The 14687-nt window shown below is 39.0% G+C and overlaps 1 protein-coding gene across 2 annotated transcripts in view; it reads right to left on the bottom strand.

The window, feature by feature from the left end:
• PARD3B (par-3 family cell polarity regulator beta) overlaps positions 1–14687 on the bottom strand; it is a 1075922-nt gene that overhangs the window by 853822 nt on the left and 207413 nt on the right. The gene's annotated exons all lie outside the window — the stretch shown is intronic.

Genomic DNA, 14687 nt, shown 5'->3' with positions numbered 1-14687 from the left:
TCTTTTGGCCATCTACATTTCCTCTTTAGAAAAGTGTCTATTCAGGTTTTTTACCCATTTTTTTTTTGTATTTTTCTGAAGCTGGAAACGGGGAGGCAGTTAGACAGACTCCCGCATGCGCCCAACCGGGATCCACCTGGCACGCCCACCAGGGGGGATGCTCTGCCCATCCGGGGCATCGCTCTGCCGTGACCAGAGCCACTCTAGCACCTGGGGCAGAGGCCAAGGAGCCACCCCAGCGCCTGGGCCAACTTTTGCTCCAATGGAGCCTTGGCTGCAGGAGGGGAAGAGAGAGACAGAGAGGAAGGAGAGGGGGAGGGGTGGAGAAGCAGATGGGTGCTTCTTCTGTGTGCCCTGGCCGGGAATCAAACCTGGGACTTCTGCACGCCAGGCCGACGCTCTACCACTGAGCCAACCAGCCAGGGCACACAAAAGCTTTTTAGTTTGATATAGTCCCATTTGTTTATCCTGTCTTTTATTTCACTTGCCCGTGGAGATAAATCAGCAAATATATTGCTGCGAGAGATGTTGGTGAGCTTACTTTTTTATTAATTTTAATTTATTGTGTTAACATGGATTCAAGTGTTCCACTCAATATAACACCCTCACCCACCACCCCCCATGTTCCCCATTACTTGCCCTTTGCCCCCTTCCCCTCTCTACCCTATTCCCTCTGGAATTTGCTGTCATCTATATCTCTGTGTTATGTATATATAATTTCACTAATCCCTTCACCTTCTCTGTTCCGATCCCCTCATCTCCCTTCCCTCTGACTGCTGTCCCTGTGACCCCACCTTTGCCCCTATTCTGTTCCTCAGCTCACTTTGTTCATTAGATTCCACATATAAGTGAGATCATATGATATTTGTCTTTCTTTGCCTGGCTTATTTCACTTAGCATAATAAGTTTGATGTGGTCCCATTTGTTTATGTTTTCTCTTCATTTTTCCTGCCCAAGGAGGTACATCTGAAAAAATTATTGATATGAGAAATGTCTGAGATTTTACTGCCTATGTTTTCTTATAGAATTTTTATAACTTCATGTCTGATATTTAAGTCTTTAAAATCTAGTTTGAGTTTATTCTTATGTATAGTGCAAGAAAGTGATCTAGTTTCTTTTTTTATTTTTGCACATATCTGTCCAATTTTCCCAACTTTACTTTGCTAAGTAACGTAGTCTGGTTGTAGGTTCTTGCTTTTCATCACTTTTTTCAATCCTTTCTAGCCTGAAATGTTTCTGTTGAGAAATCAGCTAACACCTTATAGAGGCACCATTGTAAGTAACTAACAGCTTTTCTTTTGCTGCTTTTAAGATTTTCTCTTTGTCTTTAAACTTTGGCATTTTAATTATAACATGTCTTGGTGTAGGTCTTTGGGTCCATCTTTTTGGGGACTTTCTAACATTTCTGGACTTGGGTGTTTTTTCTTCTTCACCAGGTTAGGGAAATTTTTGGTCATTATTTCTTCAAATAGGTTTTTGATCCCTTGTTCTCTTTTCCTTCTGCTACCCCTATGATATGGATGTTGTGACATTTCATGTTGTACCAAAGGTCCCTTAAACTCCCCTCATTGTTTTTAATTACTTTTTTCTTTTTGCTGCTCTGGTTGGGTGTTTATTTTCCTAGCCTCTCTTCCAAATTGCTGATTTAATCCTCTGCTTCATCCAACCTACTGTTTATTATTTCCAGTGTATTTTTTCTTTTTAGTGAGAGAGACACAGAGACAGAAAGAAGGACACATAGGGACAGACAGACAGGAAGGGAAAGAGATGAGAAGCATCAATTCTTTGTTGCAGCACTTTAGTTGTTCATTGGTTGCTTTTCATATGTGCCTTGACCAGGGGCCAAGGCGGCAACCTGGCTTCAAGCCAGCAAACTTTAGGCTCAAGCCAGCAACCATGAACTCATGTCAATAATCCCACGCTCAAGCCAGCAACTTCGTGCTCAAGCCGGATGAGCCCACACTCCAGCCATAAACCTTGGGGTTTCAAACCTGGGTCCTCTGCGTCCCAGGCTGATGCTCTATCCACTGTACAACTGCCTGGTCAGGCCTTTCCAGTGTATTCTTGATGTTGGATATTGTATACTTCATTTCTGACTCGTTCCTTTTTGTGGTTTCTGTGTCCTTTTTTTAGTGCTTGTTATCTTTGTTAAAGTTCTCACTTTGTTCCTTGAGTATATGTAACCTTTACTCTGAACTCTACATGTGATAAATTCTTTATCTCCATTTCAGTTTGCTCTTTTTCTAGAGATTTTACATGGTCTGTCATTTGAGATCTCTTTCTAGGTCTTCCCATTTTGGTTGCCTCTTTGTAATCATTTTTATGAATTTTATAGGTCTGCTATGATTCCCATTCTTCATGTGGTGTCTTATGTAATGGGTTTTCTGCTAGGTCCATTGGTATACACTCCTTGATCATCTGAGATGTGTGTTCCCCTTGTGTGGGTTATGTGGGCCCAACTATTGTATTTAAGTCTTGATTGCTATGGGCCACTGTGCTGGGATTGACCCTCTCAGACTGGTTTACTGTGTGGCTCCGCCTCGACCAATGCATGTGGGCTGACATTCAGGGGCTTACTACAGGAAGCAAATTTGTTTCAGCTGGGTTTGTCTCCTGATGAGCTCACCCTTTGGATATGCTGCTTATAAAGCTAATTGGATCCTTCTCCAATGTCGTCTGAAGCTGGCCATTGGGTGTGTTGGTTTTGAGACTTTGGGGAGGGAACCTGGTACAGGCCAATGTAAGATGCTGCCTGTGACTGACCCTTAGCCACCTGTAAAGAGCTACAAAAGACCATAGTTTGTGGCAGCCTCTGCTGGGCTTAAGTGTGCATGGAAAAGACCAAACTGCACACCAAGGCCAGCTTTTATCAGATCCTGACCCAGGAGCATGTCAGCAACAGTCCCAGGCACCCTGAGATTCACCTCCAGAAGCCTCCACCTGCTGGCGGCCTGTTAGGCTCTGTCACAGAGACAGCTTCTGTTGGAGTCAGGAGGATGGGGCTACTGTATCTCCCCTGAGAGGTGCCAGTCAGTCATCAGGGAAGGTGGTGGGTATGGCCCCTACCTTAGAGTTCCAGTTCTCAGTTTGTCCTGAATTATGCCCTGGCCTCAGCAGGACAAAGCCACTAGGAGTTGGGCAGGTGAGGTCTTGAAGCCCAGACTATAGGTCTGGAAGGGTAATTCTACTGAATCTCCTATGAGAAGAAAGCCCCAGTCAGATTCACAGGAAAGTGAGGGGAATGGCTCCTGTCTGAAAGTCAGACAGCTGTGGCACTATGTCATTCCCAGAGTCTGTCCAGACCTCTACTCCCTCGCCAAGGCTGCTAACTCCTCAGCAGGGCCTAACCTCTGCAGTGGGGCAAAGTTCTTTCCCTCAAACTGAGGCCGCACAGAGGGGAGCACTCTGCCCAAGAATGACGGCGACTGCCATATGGGAGAATGACTCAGTGCAGGGATTTTGGTAGTTGTCCCCTCGTGTCTCTCCTCAGAGCCACAAACACAGATACTCCTCAAACAGCTCTAGTCTGCTCAGCCCTCCTTCCACAGAGTCCATGGTAAGGGGCTGCAAACGAGATTTTTTGCATTGGCTCTTCAAGAGGGTGCCTGAGTCTCTACAGACTCCAGTCTTTTTCTGGCAGACAGAAACGTCACTTTTTCACAGCCAAATGCTATGTGAGTGCCTCTTCCCAGCTCTGGTGCTCTAGGCTGGGGAGCCTGGCTTGGGGTTTAGGCCCCTCCTTTCCCAGGGGGAATTCCCCCCTGCAGCTGAGATATCCTTCAGGAAACTTAGCCATAGTTCACGGGAGTGATGCCAGCTCTCTTTGAGTCTCCCCCCTTCTATCAGTCTCAATGTAGCCTTTTATGTGAATCCCTGGTTATAAGACTCCTCATCGTTTAGTCTCAGGTTGGTTTTTCAGAATGATTGTTCTTACATTTAGCTGTAACTCTAGTTTGGTCCTGAGAGGAGGCAGGTGTATCACATACCTTCTCTGCCACCATTTTGAATCTCCCAAATTTCCTGTTACTCTTTCTTTAATTTATGTTTTCCAGAGTGGCTTTATGTTTGGAATGAAAAAGGAGAAAAAGTCTACTTTGTGGTCTCATTTGATCAAAAATTGAATTAATGGGATCCCAAAGTGAAGGAAACTAGTAAACTAGTAAACCACAACTTTGAACCACCTGTTTTACAACTCATGTTTTCTATGAACTTAAGAGTATTTTCTTAACTGCAATTTATTCAGAATAGCTCTTTTATTAGTATTAAGATATTCTAAAAATGAAAAAAATCTACAAAGCATTTCTTGAGTTCAATGCTATATACAAGTGTGGCTATATAAATAATATACCAAAATTACTCTCCTAAACCAAATATTGATAAGTGATTATAATGAGTTCTGTTTTAATACTCATAGACAATGTCTTTTAAATATTAAACAAATTGAGAAATTATTCATTTTATATTCAAATGACTCTTGGTGATATGTATTATCATTTTAAAGATAGAGACTAGAATCTTTGTATTTCTGTTCTTTTAATTAACAGATAAGTTTGAGGGGGGGGAATTCCCTGGGAAATGGTAGAATTTTCATTAATTATAAATTTGACACAGGTATTAAAAAATGTACCTTTGCTATTATCTGCAAAAAGGAGTTGGCTCACGTACACAAAAACACGCAAATGGTCGAGTCTACAGGGAGCAAATGATTCTTCCCAACAAATTAAAAGAAGTCCCACTCTCACTCATTATTTTGCTAATATGAACACAAGGACATGAAAAACAAGAAAATTTCTGATAAAACAATCTAAGACATTCTCCTAATTTACTGTTAATATTAATGTTTTTAATTATCATCCAATATCATTTTATTTCCTCTCTATAAAGCAATGGTTCTCAAAGTGTGGGCTCTGACCAGCAGCATCAGTGTTACTTAAAACCTTGTTAGAAATGCAGTTGTCAGGCACTCCTGAAGACCTACTGCATCAGACACTGAAACCGTGGCATAGCGATCTGTGTTTTAACAGGCCTTCCAAATGACTCGAATGTGTGCTAACTTTGGAGAACCACTGTGCTACAGATTAGAAGATGAAATAATAGCTCTATATTTCATTTTAAAAGTACTTGAATAAAGAAAGAAAACAAACAAAAAACCAGAGTCCATTCTCATTCCCATCTAGTTCATATTCTACTTCCCTATATACTGGGTGTCTTAGTATATTCTGGGTGTCTTAGTATATATCCTGGGTGTCATCAGCCCTAATCCAGGCTCAGGGAAGAGTTGAACTCTTAGTTCAAGAAACTATAGCAGTGATTCCAAAGCTCAAGTCATTTCACATGAAACCATCTTACTGCTATTTACAGGCTGAAGTTTTTGTTATTCTGCTGTGACATTTTCTACTCATCTTCAGGTAACGTCTAGTTCTCAACCAATTTCTAAAAAGTCTGGCATATGGCTAGGCATATCTACATTTCTTGTCCTTCTTTAATTGAGCATTGTATTCAACCACACTGTTTTAACCTGCATAGAACTAACTTATTTGTTTACACTGACAGAGATTATCAGAAAGAGCTCCATAAAATGCAGTGCTATTTTTTCTGAAGAGTTTTCTTGGGGATGTTGCGTATGGCATTACACAGGGCCTGTCACTCCCACAGCTCAGTATGGGAAGTGATCTTCTGAGGAACTAGGTTATTTTTATCTTACCAACCCTGAATGTTGAGTAATTCATGTTTTAGCCTTCACGTTTGATCTTAAAATGATAGGCAATTTTACTGCCTAAGCCTAGCAAACGTGCTAAAATTAATACAATGAGTTTGTATACTAACCTACCCTTGATTACATGTTTATTTTTTCTAATTTTTTTAACTTTTACCCTTATTTCTCACTTATTTTCAGTCCTGAGTTTTATTTTTTGTTAGTTGTAAATAAACTTTTGTAATGAAAAATAACATAAAGAAAGAAAGAAAGCGGAGGTACGAGTCTACTGGGGAGATTCAGCGAGTAAAGGATGCTTGGTTTAGCAGTCAGCCGTATCTGACATTAAGTTCCATTGCCAGGATTTACTAATTGTACAGTCTTGGACAAATTATTTATATTGGCTCAACTTTCTTCATGAGTAAAATAAAAATAACAGCATCTACCATGCAGGACTATTATAATCATCAGAAATAACACACGTAAAATCGGGAATAGTGTCCAGCATAGAAAAGGTTGTCATGAAATGTTAGTTGTGGTTATTAATGCCCAGGTGAACAGTCCGTTTAAAAGACCAACATCCAAGTTCCTTGACTTTTTCCAAGGGAGAGGCCATCACTGTAAAAATCACTGGCTACAATCTGGTTCCTGGGATTCCCAGGATGGTTTACCTCTGACACCATCAGTCCTGGAAATCTACCTCTCTCTTCCATCTCTCCATCAGTAAGTGTGAGCTTGGGTCATTGAAACCCTCAAGTCCTTTAGAGCTGTCCTGTTCCTCAAAGTTTCTGCCCCTTCCTGTTTTCATTCCCTTCCCTACTCAGACTAGACCCCACAACTAAACACTTCTACTTTCTTACTTGCCAGCTGTTGTTTTCAACCTCTTTTTTCTTAGTCCTTCTGATGCACCTGAGTGCAGTCCCACCCCAGATTAATTAACAACCTACTTTGCCCACCTCTGAAGGGACAGTGCTAAGTTTTGATGAAGGATGACACAAGTGGTACCAGTTGGTCCAGATTCTGGGTTTCCAGCTTCATTTGCACCCTCAGAAATCCTTTAATTTACTCATGGTTCTATCCATCATCTCAGGTACACAAACTTCACTGTTTTCTTCCAGGTCGCTACCCAATCCTACCATTCTTACCTAGAACCCTCGCCTCTACTCAAGAATTATGTTTAACTCCCAGACTCTGACACAAGTCACAGTGCCACTCCCTGGTCTCAGAGAACAATGTCTTTCTGCTGACCAAGGCCAATAACTCATCTCACAGGCCCGGATGACTTCCTTCCTGCCTCCTCTCAGCCCTTGTTTTAGTCGCTAAACCCCCTCGCACTCACATTCTTTCAGCCTCTTCCTCCTGTTTCTCATTCCTCGCTGATGAAAAACATTCCCTGGTCTCTCCCATCTGAAAAACAAGACTCACAGCTTGAAACTGGCCAGGATCATTAGAAAGCTGTGATGTGAAAGCAAAAAGTTTACATCAATTAAAACCACAAACCTCAGATTTTCATTTTTCTTTTCTTTTTCTCTCTTTTGGCCCAGCTTTCGTCAGAGCAGATATGCCCAAGAGCAAAGCAGGCTCCTGAGGGCCCAACCTGGGTTTTACTGTAGATTTTGTCTTCTGGCCACAGCATGTTGGAGGTGAGGGTATATATAAATTGGGCCAATCTCAGTAACTTTTTTGGTAAAAAAGATGTTATAATTCAGCTAGACCTACTCTTATAAAAGAATATGATTTTACAATTTCATGGCTCTGGATTAACCATCTTTTTTGAATCAACTATAAGCTGGAGAAAAGAATGGAGCAGGCGTACGGATAGAGGCAGGGAACAAATCGGATGTCCTGATAGCTTTGATTTCACTTTGTACGGTTTATGTTTGTAATTCCTTGCCCTTGGGTTTTGTTAGACATTCTTTTTTATTAATGTTTATTTTTTTTTTACTGATTTTAGTGAGAGAGGAAGAGAGACAGAGACAGACAGGAACATCAATCTGTTCCTGTATGTGCCCTGCCTGGGGATCAAACTGGCGACGTCTGTGCTTTGGAACCATGCTTTAACCAACTGAGCTATCTGGCCAGGACTGTCCGACATTCTTAAATCAGGTTTCACTTAAGATAACCCTGGTTGATTGTTATGACTGCCAACCAGAGAGTCAAAACGCTTCTCAGTGAAAGAAACTAGGACTGTTCCCTCTGTTGCCCTGCACTAATCCTTCTGAAATGTCACAGTGACCACAGGCAGAGTAGGGTGAAAGGGAGAGGAAGAACCTGGAAGTGGTCTGGGATTACTTTACAGGTGGTAACTGAGTCGTGTCAGACCCATCAGAGTAATTTAAGAGGGAAAGTTATGTTGAAAGTGAAAAGGTGAGGATATACAGGGAGGAAAACAACTTGAAAGGCCACTTACAAGCTCTGGGGAGCTAGACACAATAAAATGTCAGAAACTCAAATGAGTGTGCTAGTGAGAAGAGTCTGGGGAAGTTCTTGCCATTTCTTATAACACCATTAAAGCAATATAACAGGTGGGGTTTTTTTTCCCTCTTTTTCACATGATGAGAAGTCTTACCAGTAAATGCCACAGCATACAGCTTTATAACAGCACACTTTTCAAGACATGCCCATAAAATCTATCCTCGTTTAGAGCTTATTTTAAATTCTTCCTATTTGAAATTAAACGGAACATTTAAAACAAAGAGCCATAAAATAAAGACCAACTTTAAAAATATATAAGCAATTAAGAATTGTAAAAGGGGATCAATATTTAACTACAAAAATATAATAGAAAAATCAAGTCATACTAGTAGCAAAAATAATCTTTCCAAGCCCCTTTCTAACATAGAAGAAGCTTTCTCAAAAAACTGCTAACTAAATTAACAAAGTCAACATTTATTCATTTAAGCAGTATTTATTTAGTGGGAATGCACTATGGGAACATATACCAAAACTGAAGTTTACATTTTTTAGTCTATATTGAAATTAAGAATAATAATTCAACTATCATTCCAAAAATAAATAAATGAATGAAAACTTATTCAAAGCCATGTCACTTCTCAAGCTACTGCAAAATAGGAAGTGGGGACTTTCAACAAGATAAAAGCTGAGGAAAAAAACCTTATAAAAGTAAAAAGTAAGGGAAATATTTATTTGACCAAAAAAGGGTATTTTTCTTGAAAAAAGAGATTGATGTCTTTTTTTCAGATGGAAACTACTTCTGTGGTTACTATCACAGTAATAACAACTGTAATTTACATATTACATCACTACAACATAGTCTACATTCTCTAATACTATAATAAGTTCCAGGGCTATAATATGTAGAATATATGCAGTTTTATAAGCAAGTTAATAACAAGTGTGCAATCATAAAGTCATCTTATTTTTGGGGGGGAGTGACTTTATACGGGGCGAAAGACAAAGGTAGTTTCTTGACTCTCAGGAGACTGAATCCACTGAGGAGAGAACGTCGATTCGACCTCACCCTCGCCGCTGGAAGGAGAGGGTCCTGACTAAAGCGAACGGCAGAGCATCGGCCTGGGCTGCCTCCCCACCCAGCTGCTTCGACCTCACCCTCGCCGCTGGAAGGAGAGGGTCCTGACTAAAGCGAACGGCAGAGCATCGGCCTGGGCTGCCTCCCCACCCAGCTGCGCCGATGAGGTGTTCTCAGGTGAGCTCCCAACACCACTCATACACCTCGTCACCCCCTCTTATTTTCTTATTTCACCTCTTTGCTCAGCATCTTCTTTCTACCCTTTATCTGTCAATCTCTGGCTCCACAGAGCCCCACCCTGCTCTCGTTCTGTCTACGTTATGTGATCTTGTTTGTTTTCTATCTCAGAATCTTCAGGAGACAATGGCAGAGATAGTACTCTTTAACATAGTTTTAATTTAATATCTAAAATAAAGAAAAATATGTTGACATGCATATAAACATACCTATTATCTGTAATAATGGATAACTAAAATAATATGTAAAAAACTGTCTACACAGGTAATAAATAATACTTAGGCAGAAGGATAAAAAGGTAAAATTTATTCTAAATGCTAACACCCAGAGCAAAAATCTTAGTGGCTCTTAAACTTAGCATGCAGATCCCCTACACCAGCTTGTCAAAACACAAAGAGCTAGACCCCAAGGCCAGAGTTTTGCATCAGTAGGACTACGGTGGGTCCTAAGAACATGCATTTGTAACAACTTTTCAGGTAATACTGATGCTTTGGAGCCCAGGGACCACTCTGAGAACATCTGGACTTCGAGTGTCAGCCTCAGTCTATTTATAATGTTCTAACTCAGTAGTTCACTGAATCCTTAAAAAAAAAGTGGTTTTTCAGAGAAACCTAATGTATAATGAATGAAAAGAACAATGATGGTTGGAAGGATTCCTCTGGAGCTACTGTCTCTCTGCTGAGACAGCCTCCTATATTGACTGTACATTATATCTGCTAAACATCAGAAAGCATAATAGAAGACTATGGTGTTAAACATGAACAGAATAGAAACAAAAAAACAAGATGTGATCTTTTTGTAAGGTGACAGAAATCGAAGGTCAACCCAGGAGTTTTCTAAAGACTTTTCCTCTCAAGTTAGTAAGAATAAACATGGTCTTAATAACCTAAAGATTGATGGGAGAATAAATATGGGGCTCTAAGTTTAAACAAAATACTAGAAATGCTAAAATAAAATACTGAATAATCATTTAAAAGTGTATCATCAGAGATTTTTTGAGGAAAGGTAGTATTTCAGGTGGCTGCTATAACATTTCTGTTCAAGGCCGATGAAGATTTAGGTGGGTGAGACCCTAGTTCTCTGGGGTCCCAGGAGTCTGTCACAGAACTCAGCATCATCAGCTATCACGTTAGGTAACACAAGAAAAAGCTCTCTCCTTCATGTGAAAAACTCAGAAATAAGGCAAATACAATTTGATGATAGAACAACTGTTTTTATGATTTTCTCCTTTCTTTTCTAGTACTATTTTACAATATTTTCTACCCTCTTATTTCCAAAAGTTGATAGCCAATCTCTCTATAAAATTCTAACAATTCATTACGGATAACACAGGAACATAGCAAAACCTGCCATATTTAATTATGCTGCAGTCTTAATGCCTTATGCAAATTAATACCAATTATTTTGAAATGCAATAAAAACGCTACCTAGCAAAAATAAAACATTACTTGGTTATGTTACTCATAACCAAGAGTCTGAATTTTGTGATTTAGAAGTCATAGTTGCTTTTTCTCCAGAGACAAAACCATACCTTAGAATAACTAAAAACACTTTCAGAAAGTTATACAAAATACCAGCTAACAACGTGGAAAATAATGTTGAGACCCAGCTCCTCTAAAATGGGACATAAGATTTTTAGGTGAACATTCAGTTGTGCTGAGCCTTGAGGTGTCACGTATGAAACTTGACTACCCTGAGGTCACCTGATCCTAGGGAGCTTCAGACACATGGGGCAGGCAAGTGTCCGCACGCTGGTGCACAGTCCCAGCTGAGCCCAGCCTCGGAGTCATCCCAGACCTAATGCAGACCTGAGAGCGAAGAGGCCGCCAGGAGGGTTTAGGCCGCAGGGTTCTGAGCCACCCCTGGCAGCAGAAGCCTTCCCAGCTGAGGCCCCAACAAGAAGCCTAGGCAGATGGCATCTCTGCTGTGCCCTGCCTGACTCCCTGAGCCACCCAAGGCCTGAGCATAACAAAGTGGTTTTTGTTTTACACTATTATGGTTGGGCTGCCTTATTAGCTAGAACAGATATCTGGAGCACACTAGCAACGCAGTGATGGCTGGATTTGATTTGATATAGAGCAAATTGAAAAGTAATGTGGTAAGCATACAAAGAGAATTAAAATTTAGGGAATAAGTTTGAAAATACAATACAAAGAACTACAGAAAGAGCATTACATATTTTCTTTAAAAATGTTCATATTTCTCTCAGTGCTGTGATTATAAAATAGAGCCAAGGAATTTTTATTTTTAATAAAAAAGCAAATGCCTGCCTTTTTACACTGTATTAAAACCAAGTGGTTTTTTTCCCTAATCAAAATGTCTTTTATTTTAAAAAAATAGATTAAATATATGTAATTTATTCATCATTACAAAAAATATTTCGTCTCCTAGAAATCCAAGTAGAAATCCTCATGCCGAATTCTAAGAATAATCCCAAGGATGCTCACTCTTGTATGACGCCCCCCCTCGAGTGCAAGCGGAACCTGTGCGTGTGATGACACCATCACCATCCTCATAATTATTTTACATCATATGGCACAGCTGACCTGAAGATAGAGATTTTCTGATGGACTTCATGCAATCACTCCAGACCTTTAAAAAGAGGAGGGTTTTTTTTCCTGATGGTTGCAGAAGAGGAAGTCAGGAGAGATAATGTTTGAAAAAATAATGATGTTGGTCAGCAGATGGAGGGGGCTATGTAAGAGAAAATTCAGGTGGCCTCTGGAAACAGAAAGCTATCCCTGATTGACAGCCAGCAAGGACATGCGGCCTCAGAACTACAACTCCAGAGAACTGAATTCTGCTGACAAAGCCCCCAAATAAAAGCTCTGCCTGGCTGGACACCATGATTTTGGCTCTGTGAGTCCCTAATCAGAGAAGCAATTTGGTCTTCCCAAACTGTGGAGTTACAGAACTGTGACTTGGTTTAAGCAGGACTTGGTTTAAGTTACAAACTACTAGACTTGGTTTAGGCAGGAAAGTTGGTGGAAACTTGTTACACGGCAACTCCAATCTACTGAACTCAAATCTCACCAGGTCCATATAGCAAATGAAAGTTTTAAGTCTTTGTTTTAATTAGTTGCATTTTCTTTTTAAATTAATCTAAAATAACTTTTAAAAGTCAGTTAATCTTTAGTTTTTCAAAAAGACAAAAAATTTAATTATAATACTCAAAGGTTTCCATCCCATATGCAGCAACCTAATTTTTTACTAAAACTGGATTTAGTAAAACTCTAATGTTCAGAACAGTGAGGAAAAGAGGACTGTACCTTACGTGGCCATATCTTCTGAGAACTAAACATTTCAGAGTTCCTTGAGGTACACTCTGTTTCAGAACTATCTTTCCAAAAATAATTTTAGATCTTATTTTTCAATATTTTATCATAAAAATTTTAAGCACAGAGAAAAGTTACAAAGTATTAAAAAAAATGCTCATATACTGTCCCCTGAATTTAACAATCAATGTTCTACCACAGTTGCTTTATTTAGTATTTTTAGGTCTATATTGTTCCTTTTATCTTGAACTAAAGTAAGTGGCAGACAATATGATACTATACTGTGCTCCTCCTAAGAATAACAATATTCTCATCATACCCCTGATAATATTGTCATGTCAAAAGACAACCAACAAAATTTCATTTTATCTAATGGCTCGTCTATATTTTCAAATGTTCCTACTTACCCTAAAATGTCTTTTATAACTTTTTTTCCTCATCAGAATCTAGTCAGGTTGCACATATTATGTTTGATTGTATTTTTTGATTATTTAGCTCTAGAATAGTTTCCCTAGCTCTCCTGGGATTTTTCTGACATAATTTTTTGATTAGTCTAATCCATTTGTCTTATAGACTACCCTACATTCAGAATTTTGCCAATTATTAAGATGTCATTAGGCTTGTTCCTCTATCCCCAATATGTGTAATGGAGAATTAGATTTAAGTTTGGTTTAGATTCCAATTAAGTAACTTGGGCAAGAACATTATTTGTTGTGGTTCACATCAAGAAGCTTATAGTGTCAGGTTGTATACTGTCAGTGATGCAAATTTTGAATAACAAACATGGGTAACTATAGGAAAGGCACATCTTACCCATTAAAAGTAGTCAACAGTTTATAGGGAAATCTGTAAATGTATTGGTCTCCAAAAACTCCCCCAAATGGTTTCGGCAGCCACTAATGATTCTTGATTGAATCAACTGTTACTTTAAAATTTTTAAAATGATCTTATAAATCCTATCATTTCTCCTAAATTTATTAATTGGCAGACTGCTGAAGGAAACTTTTTTTTAAATACTACTTACTTTTAAACAACTTTGAAAAATAATTTACATACACTATAATTCACCTTTTTCAATGGTAAAGTTTGAGTTTTGAGAAATGTATACTACTGTGTAACCATTACCACGGTCAAAATATAAAACATTTACCATTCAGATTCTCTCCTACATCACTGTAGTTAATCCATTCACTTCACTCCCCAAGAAAACTCTGATCTAATTTGCATGATTATAGTTTTGCCCTTTAGGATTTCATTTAATGAAATCATATTATAGTGTTCAGTCCTTGGTGTCTGGCTTCTTTCACTTAGCAAAATGCTTTTGAAATACATCCACGCCTCTACATATAAAAAATAGTTCTTCTATTTTATTGAGTAGCATTTCATTGTATAGCTATAACACAATGTGTTAATCTATTCACCAGATGATAGACATTTGGGTTGTTTCCAGTCTGGGACTATTATAAATAAAGGTGCTTTGAACAATCATATACAAGGATTTCTGTGAACATATGTTTCATTTCTTTAGGGCAGTACTTAGAGATGAAATGGCTAAGCAAGCATAGGTTTACCTTAAGAAAATGTCAGAATGTTTTCCAAAACGATTGCACCATTCTGAATTCCCACCAGCTATCTCTGAGAGTTTCTGTTCTGTACTCTTGCCAATACTTGCTATTTTCATTATTCTACATTTTAGCTATTTCAGTGGCTATAGTGGTATCACTATAGTTGTAATATGCATTTGTCTGATTTTGGCCATTTTTTAATCTGGTGGACTTCTTGTATTATATTGTAAAAGTTATTTGTAAATACTGGATACTAGTCCTTTATCAAATATATGTATTGCAAATAGTCTCTCCCAGTCTATGGCTAGTCTTTCCACTTCCTTAATAGTGTCTTTTGAAGAACAAAAGTTTTCAATTTTGATCAAGTCCAATTTAGAATAGTTTTCTTTTAAGGTTCAGATGTTACATGTCAGTAGTATTTGCCT

Source organism: Saccopteryx leptura, chromosome 7 (genome assembly GCF_036850995.1).
Source record: "Saccopteryx leptura isolate mSacLep1 chromosome 7, mSacLep1_pri_phased_curated, whole genome shotgun sequence".
NCBI classification, from domain to species: domain Eukaryota; kingdom Metazoa; phylum Chordata; class Mammalia; order Chiroptera; family Emballonuridae; genus Saccopteryx; species Saccopteryx leptura.
Note: the sequence above shows the minus strand (reverse complement) of the source record. Positions and strands in the feature narration are given on the sequence as shown.